At 41.1% G+C, this 19,706-nt stretch overlaps 1 long non-coding RNA gene across 1 annotated transcript in view; it reads left to right on the top strand.

The window, feature by feature from the left end:
• The window catches only part of LOC120614019 (uncharacterized), a 185,952-nt gene that overhangs the window by 100,563 nt on the left and 65,683 nt on the right, over positions 1-19,706 (top strand). The window contains exons 3-4 of the long non-coding RNA XR_005655836.1: positions 5,077-5,152; positions 6,299-6,407. This is a non-coding gene — a long non-coding RNA (uncharacterized LOC120614019). The remainder of the gene's footprint in view (positions 1-5,076; positions 5,153-6,298; positions 6,408-19,706) is intronic.

A 19,706-nucleotide genomic window follows, 5' to 3' on the forward strand; every position in this document is an offset into this window, starting at 1 on the left:
GAGCCCAGGATATTAACAATAGATACAAAAAATAAACATAAACGTCTTTAGCATTCATCAAAATGCTCAGCCATACAATTAAAGAAATACGAGTTTTCAAAAATGAGATTTTATTTTTCACTTAGATTCACAAAGAGAAAAAGCTTGATAACACTGTTATTGCTTGGAATGCAAATTGGTGCAGTCTTTTTGGCAATGAAAATCAAACTTTGTAGCATACCTATATTTGCCAATCTTCTTGTATGAAGTCTATTCAATAGTTATGTTCACACAAGAATACAGTGACTTTTGAATAGCAAAAACTAGAAATAACCAAAATCTCATTAATAGAAGATCTGTTAAGTAACCTTAGGGATAGCTTACTATGAAAAAGAATGTTTTGTCTCTATAAGTCATGATAAGGAATGACTTACTAGCCTTATTAAGTTGAAAAAGTCAACATTCATATAATGAATACAGATAATTTGCTTCTACTTTTTCAAAAAGAAATATTATAATAAGTGTGTGTGTGTGTGTGTGTGTGCACGCGCACGCACACCTTGGAAAAGAAGAGTGTACCTGAATTTGACCTTACCCTAGGACAGTGCCAACATGGGGATGGAGAGCTAGGCATGCATGCCCTAATAATCACATATTCTAAGAAGTAGTAGCCAAGATGAAGGTTTCAGGAACGTATTGTGGTCATAAGAAGGGCGGTCTGGGAGCAGGAAGCCAGCAAGGTAGACAAGAGTAGACAGATCCTGGAAGTCAGGTGGTCAGGAGTTGGCGTATCCTGGCGCTTCATGGCTCTAGCGAGCAGAGAATTCCCCAAAGCGCCTAATTCTGGATCAAAAGCTGTTTGTGAATGCACACAGCAGATTCTGTGCTAGGCGCTGGAGATGGAGTATTGGAAAGTACAAAACAGAATAAAAATTGGTCTCTAAAATCTAGCAGAAACAATTAAAACATTTAATTAAATAAATATTGAATATTAGAATACCACGTAATAATATTTTTGTACCCATCGAATTCGAGCATCGTTTGATAGTCTGTTCCCTGGAGTCTAAATTCGCTCTCTCGGTCTAGGTAGTAATTTTCACCTATGTTGTCTCGTTTGATCCTCACAGCCAACTTTTAAGGGAGCCTCATGACTCCTGTTTCACAGGTGGGAGTCAGAGGGGCGGAGGTCTCCTCTTTAAGGATTCAGAAAGTGGTCTCAGGATCTGAGAGGAAACTTGAGTGTTGGGTGAAACCAGACGCAGAGGATGAAAGCGAGGTTGTATCCAGCGATGGAGATTGATTTTTAAATACCTCGACCGGTCCAAAAGAGAATTCCTCATATTGCCCCAAACATGCTCATTTCCTGTATCCTCCATCTCAACAACTTTTTTTTTTTTTGTAGCACCTCCTATGTGCTCATATCGTGGTTCTAGAAAATGGGGTCATGTAGGTGAACTAGGTAGACGTGTTTGTCTTCTCTCATGGAGCTTTCTAGAAGGAAAATAGAGAATGAGAGTAACAAATAAGAGTAACATTCTAAAAAGGAGGATAGAGATTAAAAGTCACATACACAAGCAATATAATTTTAGCTTTTGGTAAGTTACAAAGAAGAGTAAATAAGGTAAGAGGACAGATTCATGGCAGGAAGAGGGTGGGAAAAGGGTTCTTTCAGTATGCTTAGATAAAAGCCTCTCTAAAGAGGAGTCGTTTGAGCATAGATCTGAATAAAATAGAATCACGGGAAGACCTGTGATAAAAGAGTACTAAGCGATGGAAAGGTCAAGGGCAAAGATGGTCAGATGGCCATGAGCTTGCTTTGTTGAAGGAGCAACAGGAACTCCTGCATGGCTAGGGCGAAGTGAGCAGGGGGCAAAGTACAGAGAAATGACTTCCCAGGGGTGGGCAGAGGCCAGGTCGCATAGAACCGTATAGGCTTGAAGAGGAGCTTGGATTTTATCCATTAGGAAGCCATTGGAAAGTTTAGAGCAGAGAAGGAATGGATTCTGGTGTTTGCTTAGAAAAGATGGCCCTGCAGCAGGAAGAACAGGTGATGTGCCAGAGTGGAAGCAGAGGGCCGTTAGACCATTTCAGGTGATAGGTGGTGGGGCTGTGAAGAGGACGGAGGCCAGAGAGGTGAAGACAAGTGGCTAGGTGGAGATAGAGTCTACAAAATTGTCAAATGGATTAGATACGCAGGGAAAGATAAGTGATGGATAAGTGTAAGGTTGACTCAGATTTTTGACCCGAGCAACTGAGTGGTGCCAGTCATGGAGACAGAGAAGAACCAAACCATCATACTTCTCTGCTTAGGCCCCTGCTGATTCCACGTCACCCACAGAGTAGTTAGCATGGCCTCTAAGCAACTTCCAACCTACCTGTCTAGACTCATCTTCAGCCCCTGTTCTCTTCCCCGTTTTCTCCAGCAACCCCTTTGCCCTCCTGTACACCATGCTTCTTGACTCTGTGCCTTGCTTATGCTTACTACTCACTATAGACTCCTCGTCTCCTCATTTGTGCCTCACCTCTGATGCCACTTCCTCCAGGAAGCACTTTCTGATGTCCTAAGTTCAGATTAAGCCCTATCTTCTAATTATGCCTTTTTGATGCTCTGGGCTCCTCTTGAGGGCAAGAACCATATGTCATTCATCTTGTGTCTTATGGGCCTTGCACGGTGCCTGGCATGTAACAGAAAGGTGCAAATCGTGTTCAATGACTGAAGGATTGAATGTGTATGGTATATGCATATGGCTGGGTACTGCCTGTGGGTAAAGATTAACTGTGAGTACATTAAGAAATGTTTGGATGTAAAAAGATAAAAAATAAAAAAGTAAAAAGATAAAAAAGAGTTCACTGGAGACTCTGAGGCATAATGAGATGCTTCTGAATCCTGATATTTTGCATGCTGAGACCATGCCTGGAACCACAAGGGAAGCTAAATGATCTCCGTGAAGGCTTTACTAGAGTGGGTTTAGAGACAACCAGGCAAAGGAATCGAGTTATAAAAATGACAGGAGTAAGTGCAGGTGAAGTGTAGCCTGACCCTCCTTTTTGTGCTTCCTTGATAATGCCCTGCCCCAAAAGTCATTCTCCAGCCACCTCCTCATCTCCCTGTCCCTTTACTTTTTGCTTGTAGTCCAGACCGTGTTCTGAGGTACGTGATTTATGGCCCTAACACCACCCTCTCCCCTCCGCCTTAAATGCGGCCACACTACCGCTCGCCTAACTCTGACAGAAAAAAATACAGTCCTGTCGCAGTCTTGTGGCAAGCTAGATCTCCCAGCATTAAATCACCATTAAGGGCCTCTGTGAGTTTGATGGCAGCTTTAGTTTTTTTTTTCTCTCTCTCTCCCTCATTTACAACTCAGCTAAAGCTTTCCTGCTATGGGGGCGGGGAGGCTATGAAGACAAACCATCCACTACCCTGTCTTCCACAGAGGTGCCCACACTGCCATCAGTCTGTGAGTGGACTTGGCCTGTCGAGCTGCTGGCAGAGGTGGAGGATGTGATGTTGACATCTGCATAGCCATATGTGAGATGCTTTCACATAGGTAACTCATCGGATCCTAACAAGAATCTTGTCAAAAGAAGTACTTATTAAAGATAAGGAAACCATTTTGAAGATAAAGTTCACAGGCCTGGACTAGTTAATGAGACCCCAAGATTGAACACAGGACCTCTGACTTGGAGACTGGAGATCCCAAGAAACTTCAAATATTTGCCAAGTGATTTGATCTTTGTCAAGTCTTCCCCATGCATATCAGTCTCCGAAGGTAGATAGACTAGGTTTAAAGCTTGGCTCTGCCATCTACTAGCTGGGTGACCTTGAAGATGCTGCATATTTCCCCTTGTTCCAGTTACCTAGTGCCACAATAATGTCACTGAACAAGCAACTACAGAACTTTGATGGCATACAAGAATAAATATTTATTTTTGTTCAAGAGTCTAGAGATTAGCTGCTGTGGTTCTGCTGGTCAGGGCTGAGTTCACCTATGCATCTGCGGTCAGCTGGTGGGGCAGCTGGGATTTGGCTAGCCATCTAGTATGAATCGGCTCTGCCCCATACATCTCTCAAAATACAGCAGGCTTGCTCTGGTTTTTCACATGAATAGCACGGTTTTAAGAGAGAGACAATAGAAGCATGCAAGCCTTCTTAAGGCATAGGCTTGGAACCAGCACATGGTCACTTCTGTGAAATTATTTTGGCCAAAGTAAGTCACAAACCAGCCTAGATTTAAGGGATGGGAATAGACTCCATCCTTTAATGAGAGGAGCCACCGAGTCATTTGACAAGGTGTGCATACCCAGAGACCATTAAGTGGTGCCATTAGTATAATCAGTTTTCTGAAATCCTTGAACTCTTTCATTTTTATATTTTAGAAATAGGTGTTAAAATAATGCCCATTGCATGGAGGCATTGTGAGGATGAAATGAGGGAATGCATGTAAACAGCTTAGTAAATAGTGCCTGGTAGCGCATACAACACTCGGAGTGTTCACTCTTACACTTGTTATTTTGGATTGCCATTCCAGAAAAGGGACCCTTTTCCCTGCTCCAATTAGGCAGGACTTTTTTCAGCCCCCTATTATTTCTCCTTTAAAACGTTTTTGCCCAGAGGATAATGTCAGTACATCAGCTTTTTCCCATAACACTCTTTGTTATGTATTAGAATTTTGTATGAACATTTAATTAGATGAAATTTCAAGGTGACCAAGGTATGAAATGACCAAGAGTCATGGGCAGTGTGGAGAGAAGCTCTGGCATACTCTAGAGGACATTCAGATGCTAGCCTCCATGACATCCAGCTGCTAGTACAACCTGTCCATGTGCTTCCTAAGTTAGATCACACTGAAACGCAACTGGTCCGCACATTTCCACATGTTTTAAATCATTCCTCTCTTGAATTTCTGTAGAACTTGCTTTCTGTCTAAGTTCTTCTCTTTGACAAGGATCTGAACTTGGTGCTTTGCACTTAGGTATTTCCAGTGTGCTTACTGTGGATTAGCTTATTTCTGTTTCAATTTGGTGTTTAAGAGACAGTAAATAGTATTTAAGTAATAGCTTTCTTTCCTTCATTTTTTTCTTCTTCTTCCAATATAGAATACCTACCATACATGAAATGTGTCTTGGAAAATGGAGAAGAGCTGGACCCTGCCCTTCAGGAACTTATGATCAGGTAGGGGACCAGGCATGCAGTCACACAGGTAACTGTGATACAAGGGAAAGTGTGACTGAGGCAAACAAGATTTAGAGAGAACTCCTAGGAGGGTGACCGGGCTTCCACTGAGTTGATAAAGGGAGCACTCATGAAGTCGGTGGCCTATCTACCTGTCCTAATGGGTAAATGAGAGGTTGCCAATAATGTTTTTCTTTTTTTTTCCTTATGTGAAATTACTACAGGTCTTATAGAAAAACATTAGAAAAATATAAATAAAAGAAGAAAGTAAGAGTTATGTCTTGTGTCAGATTCTGTTTATTATTCAGGGCAGCAGTGTGTCCCCCTAAAAGGCTACACTACCCAGCATTCTTTGCAGCAGTTATATTTTCCAGGAAACTAAATACTTTCTAATGAGATGTAAGTGAAAAAGTGAGATTTCTGAGATGGCTCATTAGGAGAGGTGACTTCACTAGGAGTTTGGCCCTTTTTCCCTTACTCATTGTTTTGACACCTAGAACATGAAGATAATGGTCAAATCTCTGGCAGCAAAGGTAGACCAAAAGTGACTTTGAGCATGCTCATATGCATTAGTCAGAATAGTGTAAATTCTGCTGCAATAACGACAATCTCCAAATCTCAGTGGCTTTATGTTTCTTCCTCGCCTCAATGTCTAATAGAGTTCAGCAAAGTAGCTATGTTAACTAGAGTCGCTGTGTCACCCATACTGATGGAGGCTTCCTTTAGACCTATACTTTCACAGTAGTAGGTGGAAAGACATACTTTTAAAGCTTCTGCTCATCTGTGACACAGTCACTTCCCCTCACAGTTCATTTGTTAAAGCAAAAAATGCCATACCAAAATTCAAAAGAGGAGGAACTTGCAGTCTTATCATGTACTTGAAATGAGAGAAGAAAAGAGTATAAGTGAACAGAAATAATGATTTTGTACTACCAAGTGCTAGAATGAGCAGCAAAAATTTAGAAGATTCCTGAATTCTGAATGATTGTGTGAGTTGCCATCCCAGCCCCAGACTTCCCACTTCTAGACTCTTCCACTTGACAGAATAAACTATCGTGTTGTCAAATCATTATCATTTTTGGTTTTCTGTCGTGTGGAATCAAATCCAATCCTAACTGGTTTATTCTCCCCCCATTTCTCATTCAGGCATAACCACCAATGTTATTTGATGAATGTACTAGAGAGGAGACATGAGTCTTTGAGTGCAGCTTCTGAGAGGAGCAGCCATAGCGGTTCCTGGCCTGTACATTTCCAGGTATGTGTCATTTGATCGCACCACCTTGCATGTGTGTAATTGGATCAAGGCCAGAGGCACCTGTCTTTGGGCTGAGCAGACTACTAGCCATGAAATGCCCAGTGCAAAGGTGTCATGTTCGGTGATGACTAAATGATGGAGTCAGACGCTCTCATTCATGTTTGGAATTTGAGGCACACGGAGGGCAGTAGAAAGAAGCCGAGAGAGCAGCAGAGGCTGAGAGATGCTGCATTATGTGCATGCCTGTCACTGGGCTATCTAACCGCCTCACCTGGCACAATATTGAATTTTTGAAAAGTGATTAGGCGGTTCAGTTTTCTATGAGTTCTGGCTGTGTTGGTCTGTCCTGAGGACTTTCCTGCTTTTTGTTTCCTCTTTGTGTGGCCTTACAAAAAAAGTTAGGCTCTATGATGTGAAAAAATACAGCCTAACGAATACATTGTGTGTCCTTCTCTTATCTGTCTTCCGTATTGGGTCTATACATGATTTTTCAAATGGTACTTATTCTTTCACTTAACAGTATATTATGACCATATTTCTATGCCGTTAAATATTCTTTTAAAACAACATATGAACTCGTGTATAATATGCAATTGCATGACTATAGTTAATCAGTCCTGTAATGTTGGATACTTAGGTCATGAACTTTGTTTTTTGTTTGTTTGCTTCTACATATAGCATCAAACTTAACATCTTTGAAATGAAATATGTGAATACATCCATGATATTTTTATAGGTAGGAGTCTGATAGGAGGATATTTGGTAAGAAGGGAGACATCTCACACCAAGGATACAGCATAAAATAAGTACAGAATTGTGAAGTAGAAAAACATGAGGCGTGTCATCAAATAATCAAAAAGGTGTTGGCTATAGGTAAGGAGACAGTGGCCAAACTATTGACAGACTTGAATGCCAACTGAAGGCCGTTAATGAGGGCTTTTTTTTCCATATGTGGACAGAAAACCTGGATTATTACAGAGTGAATCTCTTTGTCCTCTGCAAGGCTAGTGGGAGTGTTAAAGAGAGGGTCTGCAGAAATTAAATCTAACCATTTCACAGGAGTGTGATCTATAGTAAACAAACAAAAAATATCCTTTTGTACTTTGTGTTGTGCTTCATTAAAAAATAAAATGTTGTGCTTTTAAGGGGACATTATCAGTGTAGATATAATCTTATTACAGATAATGACATCACAAGAGATAACTATTATGGATTAATACCACCACTTTATATTTGCGCCCACCTTTTGAAATAGTTTTTTCAAAATACGTATGCATTGTTTCACTGGATCCCCAAAATAGCATAGCTCAAATGAAAGATAACCTGCCCATTTGACAGATGAAGGAACTGAGGCCAGGTGATTTAAAAAAATAAAATGTCAGAGCTAGCATGTCAGAGCTTGACTTTTCAAGGTTGCCTGAGCCCACATCCGCATTTGCTGGTGGTGACGGTGAGGCTTCGCTGAGCTATTACCCACCACCACACAGCTCTAATGGGAAGGAGACAGACCCATACTCCCTTCTCGATTTCCTATTCTGTTTTCTCTCCCTTCACCATGGGGTCATCCAGTCAGTTAGCAGTCTGGATAAAGAGTTGGGCGGACTTCTGTCAAGTTCAGCACTTTTTTCTGATAAAGGAATGGAAATATTCTTGCCTTTGCTTCCTTCCTAAAAGAATTCTTAAATTTCAACTTGCACAAGAATCACCCAGGGGCTTGTTAAATGTAGAGGTTGCCCAGGTCTGACCCCCATACTCGGCAGACCTGGAGTTAAACCCAGATATGCATATTTTTAACAAACTTCTCAGGTGATTATGATAAGGACAGTACTCAGCAGACTTTAAGAAACACTGTCTGTCCGATTTTGAGCTGGAAATCTGCTTTGTCTCCTCTTCCAGCATGCCTGCTCTTAGGGAAGTGACTCTAGCCCCGTCGTGTTGTAACTCTTATCAGTTCTATGTGTTTTGCAAATTGCATTTGCTCTTCATTTATGGACAAACCAGGTCAGCACTGCCAGGCCAATAAGAGCTGGATTTTCCCTGGCCTCATGCATCAGTGACATATTTGCCAACACCGGCCCAGTTCCGACATCCTTGCAATCGGCAGTAGTTGATGATGATACAGGGTACTCGTGACTTGATTTGCAGAGCTGGCGAAGCTTTCAGAGAAGTCAATAAGAAAAATCTCATTTTGATCTGCAGATTGGGCTCATTTGATTTGGAAGTCACTGGTGGCAAAAGAAATATAGGGCCAGGGATGTCTCTTCAAGGCCCTCTCTGGCTATTATCACCCCTCAAAGCAGTTTTCTCCACCTGCCTCCTCCTCCCCACTCTCTCTATAGATTCAGTATATCAACAATGGAGGGAAAAAAGCAACAACTATTCTCTGATTTTCTAGATGATTCTTCTGTATCTCACTCTATACAGAGGAGAAAGGGTCAAATCGGCACCACGGACCATTCTCTGCATGGCTCCTAGGAAACCCATGTGGCCCTGTAACTTCTCACACAGCTCTGTGACTGTCAGCTTGAAGTGGTCATAGAGTAAAAAAGAAATACACTATTATGTCTTGAGAGGTAGCTTGTGTTCATGGGTGCTTCATGGGCTCACAGGCATGTCAAAGTGATTCCCTTTACATCTCGAATACTTCTTAACTCTATTGAGATCTATTTATTCTCTCATCATGGCCCTAATGTTTCCTGTAGATTATACAATATCCTTCTTTCTGATTTCCCTGCTTTGCTCCTTTTCCCATCAAATCCATTTTCCAAGCACACCTTGAGTGATCATCATATTGTTATAGCTTTTTGGTGGCTTTGCATTATCCTAAAGTTAAAGTAAATGTGTGGTGTCTAATGCAGTAGCCAACAGCCACGTGTGGCTGTTTAGCAGCTGAGAGGTGGTAAGTCCACATAGAGATAAGATGTAAACGTAAACTTCAGATTTCAAAGATTTAGTAGGAAAAAAAGGATGTAAAATACCTTATTAATAATTTTATATTTGTCATGTGCTGAAATAATATTTAAATATATTGATTTAAATAAAATATATTATTAAATTTAACTTCAGTTGTTTCTTTTACTTTTTAAGATGTGACTACTAGAAGAGTTAAAATTACACACGTGGCTCATATTATGTACCTTGGGCAGTGCTGGTCTAAATTCTTCAGTGGGGCTTGTCTTCATCGTGCTCCATTCCCTCCTTGCACCCTTTAATTTGGCCATTTGAATTTCCTTTAATCTCTCGAATTTATCACTTATCCTTCTGTTTCTGGGGTTCTAGTAGGCTATTGCTTCCTTCCACCACTGCCTTTTCACACTCTTACTTGTATTTCAGTACGTCCTCTGGATATCATTTCTTAGATGTCACTAGCTCTAAGACGTCATACTTGAATCCCTGAGTCTAGCTTAGATGCCCCTCCTGTGGATCCAGTAGAATCTCTGTATTTCTCCTCTGTAATATTTTCCATACTCCTTTGAATTTGCTTAAATTCATGTATGTATTTTTACCATTCCACTAAATCATAAGCTCCACTAAGACACAGGTTATGTCATCTTACACAACTCTGACCCCAGAGTAGGGATGCAATAAACGTTTGCTGAGTAAATCTGAGCATCTTATTTAATAGGCAAAGAAACCCAGGTCCAGAGCAGGGAGACTTGTTACCCAAAGTCAAACAGTGAGCTCATGTCAGAGTACCTCAGGCCAGCGCTATGCCTCAGGGACATGCACTTAAAGAATCTATGACAATGAGGAATTTTTTAAAAAGACAGTGGACAGAGATTGGTGTCTGTTGGTTGAATTCTACCCAAAAAGGTGAAGAAAGAGTTCACTACCTTCTGTGGAAACAGCTGTGGTGCCAGGCTTGGTCCTGGCTGGAATGCTCTGTGCCAAAGGAAATTCCTTCCCCCGCAGCTCTGACTCAGACACTTTACTTCCGGGACTGTCTGCCTGGGAAGAATAGGGGTGTGGGGGGTGACAAAGTCGTGGTGAGTGGGGCTGTGTAGAGATGGAGCAGATAGACAGGACAAGCTGAGTCAGGGCTTTGATGTGCTGCAGGGAAATTGTCCACCTGGATTACAAACCAGAGGTCATCTCTTGAGATGCTGGCACAGGCATTCCTCTTGTTGACAGATTTCTGAACAGAACAAAACAAGAAGAGCGATTTCTAGTCCCGGAGCCTCCAGGGTTCTGGTATCACCCTCTGCCACGCTTGCACCTGGGAGAAAAGTCCTGGTCCTAGCCATACAGAGCTTAGTACATTTTCACAATGTGTCCTGTTATTACATTCTTTAGGAAAAAGCGATCTGCAGAGAAGTCTATCTGTTCTCTGTAGGATTTTCTACTGTGATTGAGTCTAACTTTTTTTCTAATTGTATAAGTTCAATGCAGGAAAGTTAGCAAATATATTAACACAAAGAAGGAAAACTTCCCTCATAATTCCATCACCTAAAATAATCCTGCTAATTATACTTCCTAACAGTCCTTTTAATATTCTTCATGTTTATTTATTTGTATAGTTTTATAAAAGTAAGGTACCATGAAAACCATTTAATAATGTTTTTCCTGTTAGAAATATATCATAAACAATTTCCTATGTCAATAAGTACTCTTTTGTAATATGACTTTTATTACCCACTTAATATTCCAGTATATTTGACCCCTCTCAACATTCCTCCATTATTGAACATTTAAATTGTTTTCAATCTTTTGGTATTATAAATCACTCTACAGGAATTCTCTTGTGTACTACATGAATCTGATTTTTCCAAAGGATAAATTCGTAAAAGTGGAATTATTTTCTGAAAGATAACACACATTTTAAAGAATTTTTGTATTTATTTTTAATTAGCCCCTAAAAGATTTAGCACAGACTATTTATAAAGTATCCAAATATTCTCTGCTCAAAAATCCTTTCAAGTTTGGACGTTGTATCATCTGCTATTCCCAAACTTATTTCTCATATGTTGATGATACATCCGAAAGGCAAGGAATTCCAAATGATGTCAAAATGAAATAAATTCTAGACTCTCAATTATTTTGATGCCCATCTGATTATGTCCACTTTCCTCTAGATCTTTAAAAGTGGCATTTCCCAAAATGCTCCATGAGAAAGAGTTCTGCGGTCAGGTACGTTTGAGCAAGTTGCATCTTCCAGCTCCATGCAGGTCTTGAAAAATCATGCAGTAAATTTGAGCAGGTTCAAATCTGTTTAAATCAATTTTCTTTCCTAAGGTTATTTGGCTTCCAAACTCTTAAAAGAAATCGAAGCCTACAAATGTCCCATGGTATGTGCTTAGAGAACCACCATGCAGAGTAAGCGCAAGGTGGTAAATCATGGGGGCTGTGTATGGTTTTCTTTTAAGCCTGTGTTCTTGACCACAGGTGGTATGATCAGATCAGTTTGAGTTTCTGTGTCCATGGCCACATGACAAAGCCGAAGGACTCTCTGATATTAGGCCTCGAGAAGCTTTCTAGTAAGCTGAGACCATTTTCTGATGAGCAAAGATTAGAACGCAGGCTTTATCCCCAAAGCTCTATTCTGTCCCGCTCTGTACCGAAAACAGGTTTCTGTATGACTGCATGATTGCAGCTGAAAGGTTCATGTGAGTCTGTCTCATCTTCATGTGTAGGAATGCAAAGTCATTATTGTTTATATTTCATTTCTGCCCCAAACTATTTTAAGATTCAATTAGAGAATAAATTAAAAAGTATACTAGTTAAAATTCTCCCTTAGGCCAAGTTTTCAGAGAGATAAAAATCAAACAAAAACTTTTTGGTGCTCAATGTGTCTGTGTTTCTCAGATATTAGTGTTTTCTATACTACCATCGTATTTTCTTATTGTATTACTTATTTACTCTTTTTTTCTTAAATCAATCCCGAGTTTTTCTTATATGTCTTCTTTAGTTTGTCTTTATCAGCAACAGAAAAATCTGCAAAAATACCGATTTGACAGTTTTGTCTTTTTCTAACAGATATTAAAATAAACACATAACTGTTAAAATAAAACTGTTTGCCTGTGAAACACCTAAAATTATCTCAGGTCTTGCATTGGCAAACTTTTTCTGCAACATGCCAGATAGTAAGTATTTTAGGGTTTAAGGGCCATGCGGTCTGCATCATTGCTCAACTTCGTTGTGCAAAAGCAGCCCAGACAACAAGTAAGCAAATGGGCATGGCTCTGTTCCAATAAAACTTTATTTATAAAGACAGGCAGAGGGCTGAATTTGGCTGATGTGCTGAAGTTAACCAACTTCTGCCCTAGATGAAACGAAGAGCTTATTGACCCTTTTACCTTCTTAAGTGACTACATCGGTTCATTTTAGGCACAATGTAAATGCACTAGCCTAGGCAATTAATTGAACAGCAAAACCTTTTATTTGCATTTTACCTTTATTTCCTGAGATATTCCCAATTTTAAGCCATGTCTTGGGATCAGATTCATCACTCTGAATCACATAAGACTAGTATTAAAATAAAATCAGGAACAAGCCTTTGTAACAAAAGAACGGACATCCTGAGACAGACTAACCTCAAACCACCTTCTAATGAACTTTACAGGAATGCCCTGCTCAGTGAGTTTAACCTTGAAAAATTGTTCTTCATAGGAGAAAAAAAAAGCCCCGCTACCTAACTTATGGACACATTCAATTTTAAAACGTTAATTAACAGAAACTCTTATCTGAGAGAAGCAAATTTGCCATTAGTTCCAAACTTCGCCAAATCTAGGCTCTTATATATCTTTTGTTTGGCTGACTTGGTCCAGGGTTTACCTCAGTAGCCTCAAAATTTACAAGGGGGTTACTTCCTAAACACAATAGAAAGCAAGGCTCGCCTCTGCCGCACTTGCGCAGCAGGCCACAAGATTGGCCTTTGAAGACAGTAAGAATATACGTAAAGTTGATAAGCCCATGTCCACTCACAGCTCACCATTTCTTATCCTAGAAGTTCACAAATAATGCATCTGAATTACATTTTTCATGTTTACAAAGCTTTTCCAAATATATGGTTCCATTAAAGATGCTCAGCCATGCAGGAGTTGAGAATTATTATCCTCACTTTACTGGTGAAGAATCTGAGGTTAATCTGGCAGCCAAACTGCCAGCCACACTTTAGGGAGAACCCTGGAGCCAGGCTAGCCCATTCCCACCTGCCGGATTGGCATTGCCAAGTCTCCTCACGGTGATTTTCCTCCCACTGTGCTCTGCTGCTCTCTTCTCATCTCCACTGTCCTGGGTCATATCCCTAACCCAGCCCATCACCTACCATGGTGGTGCTAATAGGGACCATTTAAGGGTGCCTGGATGGGTCAAGGTATGCCCAGCTCCAACACAGCGCCACTTAAGAACTACCAGTGTCGGCTCCCATTCCAACCTTAACTCACATCTCCTGCCCGACGTCCAGTGTTTTCCTATACATTGTAGCTGTTTCTGAGATACAGAGCAACTAACTAAACTAGTATTGGCAGAGTTGCTAATTCAGTTTTCAGTTTCAAAGGGTAATGAGAGAATTAGAATGGGAAATTGTAAAGCAGTACACATAGGTGAGATTTTTTTTTTTTTATTTGCAAGTCATCTCAATAGGTTCATCTGGAATCCATACGTGAGTGTTATAACTTAAAGGCACCATAAATACCACCCAGTTCAATTCCTATATTTCATGTTTAAGGAAACATGGGAGAAATTTGCCCAAGATAATGATTAATAATGATAAATAATAAGAATGGTTCTCCTTTCTTTAATACTTACCATGTGCTGGGTACTAGTTTAAATGCTATAAATGCCGAAGGCAGATGGATTGTTACCCCAGTTTAGAAATAAAGCATCTGAGACATGGAGAGCACAATCCGCCTGCCCGAGATCACCTGTGCGTGGGAGACGGGGCCGAGGCGTGAGGTCGGGCTGTCTGACTCCAGAGCTCCCATTGCATCGCAGCTCTTCCCAAAAGCAAAGCCCAATGTTGTGATGGGAATGACGCTATCCTGTGATGAGAAGGGTGCTTCCCTCTGTGGTCTTCCCCTTCGGACCCACAGTGCCAGTCCAGCTATGGGAAAAACATTGTACAAACCCTCACTGCAGGACGTTCTACATGGTTCCTCAGCAGCAGGCAAGCTGCCTGAAGAATGCAGTGCCCAGGACCCACCTCCACAGACACTGTCGTCACTGGTCCTGAGTGGGGCCAAGGGCCTGGCATTTTTTAAAGCTCCCACTGATTCAAATGTGCAGCCAGGATTGAAATACCACCAGGCACGCGTTTTTCCCAGAAAGGGAGAGCTACCGAATGTTCTAGGAGAGAAAAGGACAGTAGAATTAGGGCTGGGTGAAGTGTCTGTCTGGAAGAGGGGCTCTCGCTGCCCTGGGCTGGCAGAGTCTTTTCACTCTAGGGAGGGGACACAGGGGCTGGCATTGAGATTGGAGGGTACCAATCTCACCTTTCCTAATTGAGAGGCATTTCAGACCAGCATTTAGGGATCACTTTGGTTCTAATCATCACCATATCCTTCTCTCAGCAAATTGCCATCTTCTCCTGCCTTTTCTCCCTTGAATATTTTGGAAGATTAGTTTAGAGTCCGCCCCCCACCTAAGTGGACATTGTCAGTTATGCACCCAAAGGGTGTGTGAACAACCAGCCTCGTCAGCTAAAAAGGAGGCTGACTTCTTGCATTTAAAATGAACATTGACTGGAAAAGAAGGGGGCAGGGGAAGAAAAAAAAATCCAAAGTGAGAAAAATGGCTGACTCAGGCCAACTTCAATGCATATGGTGTGAAAAAACATCATTAAGAGAGTTTGGCCAGGGGTTGAAATTATGCAAGAGCCTCTTTCAGCAAAACCCAAGATGTTTGCAAAAGTTGCTCTGGAAAGTTCTGGGTTAAAAGGTTAGGAAGAACTGGGAGACCACCTATGAAGGTATACATAATACTTCAGAATAGCTAAAGTAGAGACTCTACTTTACTACAAAGAAATGAATGTTACTTTTTCTGAGACTTCAATAAACTGATAACTCCCTAACTTTTGAGCTTGCCAGATCTGAGTTCAAATCCCAGCTCCTCCACAGTTACTTAATTTCTCTGAACCTCAGTTTACTGCATCTGTAAAATGGGATTAACCGTATTGTTTCATGGAGTGGTTAAGAGGATTAAATGAGTTAACTTGGTACACAGAAATCAGTGACTTGGCCCAAAGTGATGTAAACTGGAAGTAACAAATACAGGTTTTAACTCTGACCTCTAGTTCTATACATTTTTATTTTACCTGTATCCCCCTTCCTGGCAAAGATGCAGAAGGGATGGATAATCCAGTCATCAAAATGTGTGCTTTGGTGGTTGCTAAGGAAAGGATGTCCCGAAAGGACACTGGAAAGCTTACCCCTTTCCCCAGTTCTATAGGGAGTGTCTCTGGAGGGATCTTGACGTTCTTTAGTGAGAGAAATTGGTACTGAACCTCACAGTTATGCAGCTGGAGGAGACCACCAGTGAAAACCAAGATCTTATATGTTATTAGTACTTAATAATTATTGCTTTCCTCCATATTTTTTTCTGGCGAAATTTGGAAATTGTTTTCAGCTCCTGCCTCACCTACATCTCCCTGAACACAACCAGTCACCAAGTGTTGTTCTGCCTTAGTGAAATCTCTTTCCAAATTAGTCTTCCTCAAGTACACCTCCGCCTGCATGACTTCCTCTGCTAACAGTTTTCCTAAAGGCCATTTCTCTCTACTGGGCACTTCAGTTGTTATTCTCGTCCTTATCTCCTCCTCCTGCCATTCCCTCATTCACTCCTGCAGCCAAACATAGCTACTCAGTGTTCCTCGAACACAGTGACAGTCCCCTCTTTTGTATGTGTATAGACTCATCCTGCCAATTGTGCGGTCGCCTTCTTCCCAAGTACCCGAAAGCAGTATATCCATAGCGATTAGGAACACAGGTTCTGGATTCAAATCCTGACTCAATCTTCCAAGAGATGTGTTCTTGGGAAAGTTATTTAACCTCTCTCAGCCTTCTGAATAAACAGGGGATGATAATAATACCTAATTCATGGGGTTGATTGAATGAGATAATGTAAGTCGCCTACTTTTCAGTGTCTGGCGTATAGGAGGCACTCTACAAGTGTTAGCTGATGTTATTATCGCCGATTTCTTCTTCTTTTTACTATTGCCTATTTGAACAGACCCATCATTAAATATCACTTCCCTCCAGAAGGCCTCTTGATAACACCCATGCCCCTGGAGAAGTAATTTTTCCTTTTTTATGTCCCATAATACTTCTTAGATATCTAATGAGCTCTCTGGTCAACCTGCCTTTTGTGTTTTTGTCTTAGCCTTTCCTTTAGATTATAAACTAAGTGATTGTGGAATGTTATCTTAGTAAACTTTGTAGTCACAAAAGCCCTTATCACAGAATAATGACCAAATATTTGTGGAATGTAAATAACTCGAACAAATAATAATAATATATGCCATTGAATGTGCTCATCTGAGAAACTGTAAGCACAGGGTGTGAGTCGTAGAAAATGTTCCTTGAATGTTAGCTGCCATTATCATTTATTGTTTACTGTGCTATCTCATGCATCATCTAATTTACTCCTCACAACAGCTCTGTCAGGCAAGTTCTGTTAAGGCTCCCAGTTCCCAGTTGAAGGTTAAGGCACAGAGAAGGTGAAATCATTTCCCTAACATTTGTAGCTAGTGAAGGGCAAAGCCAGCATAAGGACCCCCTGGGTCTCACTCTATTCAAAGGCCTTGATCTTCAGCCATGAGTGGAGAGTCTCGGATTTTATGGCCAAGTTGCAGATGAAAAAACTGACAAACTGAGAATCGATGCTGGGTTGACTAGTCCCATGGGTGATGCATAGAAAAGAGAAGAGGCCCATAGGTGAAAGAAATTTTAAGCTCTTTATCTTGTGTCAAACTCAAGCAAAAATCAGTTAGATTTCATCAAACCATTGATCAAAGTGCCCAAAAAAAAATGGTTTAATTTTTTAAAAAACACATGTAACTTCTTTTTATCTGCTTGACTAGTCAAGCCAGTAAAAACAGTACAAGCAGTTTATTTCATGAAAAACACCCACACCCTCACTGTGGTTGTTGGGCCAAGTTGGTCAGCCAAGCAGACAGTTAAAATGGTCAACCAGGTGTAGATAGGGTCTCAGAGGGAAATGCTGAAAGAAGCCATTAGCAACATGCTTTAATGTCTGTGGAGAGCATTTAGAGTGTGTGCTGAGGTATTTGGCCGAGGAAGCCATGGCTAAGCAAGCACAAAGGAGGAGGAAGGAGCACAGGAGCCTGGGCACTTTCTGAGAGAGTCAGGACCGAGCCCCGCCTTCTTTTTTCTAAAATTTGAAGCTATCTCAATCTGTTAGAGTAGCTGAATGGCCTTGACTGACTCACTCAGTGGAAGAGAGTCCTTGAGAAGTTTGAAACAAATCAGTCTGAGGGGGGAAATCCATGGATCCAGTACCCTAGCCCCTTGTTACAATGGTGAATGGCTCTGGGGCAGGGAGAGGGCCCGGGAACAAGACCTGGATTCTGATCTTCTGGGTGCAGCCTTGAGCCTTGGGAAGCAGCTTTTTCAGTGAATTAAAACACACACATACAGGTACATAGACGCAGATACAAACTATAATGTGGGAGTCCAGGGCAGTTCTGCTGGAACGAACTGGATGTAGCATTGAAGACCTATTGGCTCTTCAGTAGGGATTTGCACTGGTGATGATGGAGCATCTAGAGCCCTGTAGTGCAGTTCTTTCTGAAACAATTGGCAACTTGCAGCAGTAAAGGAGTTTTCTAGGTTCAAGAGGGCACATTGGAGTTCTGGCTCCACTGGGCAAGAAAGACCACGCATGGCTTCATCTTAGCATGATCAGGAAATGGAGGGGCTGGGTTCCTGCTAATACAGGCAGGTCGTCCTATTCATGCTGTACTTGCGGGGAGGGGGAATGCTGTTGGGGGCAACATTATTCACACTCAAAGTTATAAAGCTAGACATCCAGCTACCGGTGACTTTTCCAACTCCATTTGACATAGGTAAGTAGGTAGATAGATGATAGATAGATAGATAGATGGATGATAGATATTGAAGGTAGAATAAAGATTTATTTAAGAATAAAGGCAAGCCTGGAGGAAGAAAGCTATTAGAAAAGCTGCAGAATTGAGGTTAATTCTGAACCCATCTTTAATGAGAGAAATGAAGAAAATAAATTTGGTCAATTAGAAAGTAGTGAAGACCTTGCAAAAATAACTATTGACAAAAGGCCAGAGAGGGATTTCTTGAGTAATCTGAGCATAACACACAGTGTACGAATCAGCAGGTCAGGGGGTGTTACCTCCTAGGAGATGATAGGAGTTGAGATCATGCCTACTTGATTTTTGGCAGTTTTTTGTTTTTTTTTTTCATTTAGCAAGCAGAATCGTGATCTCAAATGAACCAGAATCCAGACAAAGAGAGTTGCAAATTTCAAAACCAGGGAGAGGTCACATAATGGTGACTCTTCAGTTCAGCTATGGCAGGTACATATCAAGGGGACTGGGCATGAAGGAAGGATGTCCTAAAACAAAAACACAAAGGAATTCAAAGGTCAGACTATGGCCTATTAAGGTGAATTTATAATATATTAACCAGATTTATCATCAGATTGTTGGAAAATAGCGTAAATCGTTCCAGATAGATAGTTATCAGAGGGGTAGGCTGTGTGCAGTCTTCTTTTCAGAGCGAATGACAAGGGCATCATTTCTTTTTTGTTGTGTATTTATCAGAGAAAAAAAGGTAAAGAGCCCAACTCCTATAGAACTGGATTCTGTAAAGTTTCACTTCCAAAGCAAAATGTGTGTGTGCATATGTGTGTGCACGTGCATGTGTGCACATGTGCATGCATTTTTGTTGGGGGATGGGACTTTGAAAGACCCTGGGTAGTCTCTTCCTGACAGATGTAGACTATGGGTAATGAATGCAAGGTGAGTGAGGAATGACAGGTGTGGGTCAAGGACTTAGTGTGATTATGAACCTATGAGAACTCAGGAAAACATAACCCAGATCATTAAGAAATAGTACTGTGGGACATTAGAGCTGAAAGAGTTTTAGGAATCCTCTAGTCCTGCTCATCTTCTTAGGCCAGAGATGTTAATGCTTTTCCCAAAGCCACATGGCACATCCATGTCACAAACTGAACTAACACTGTGTTGGGGGAGAGTGGTCTACATATCACATCATCCCACTCTGCACCGATGCCAGTTTGCAGCATCTGTTGCTAACTACCAGGCTGAATAAATAACTCTAGAGTTAGAAAATAAGAGGAAATTCTATTGCA

Source organism: Pteropus medius, unplaced genomic scaffold, assembly GCF_902729225.1.
Source record: "Pteropus medius unplaced genomic scaffold, Ma_sr-lr_union100, whole genome shotgun sequence".
Classification (NCBI taxonomy): Eukaryota; Metazoa; Chordata; class Mammalia; order Chiroptera; family Pteropodidae; genus Pteropus; species Pteropus medius.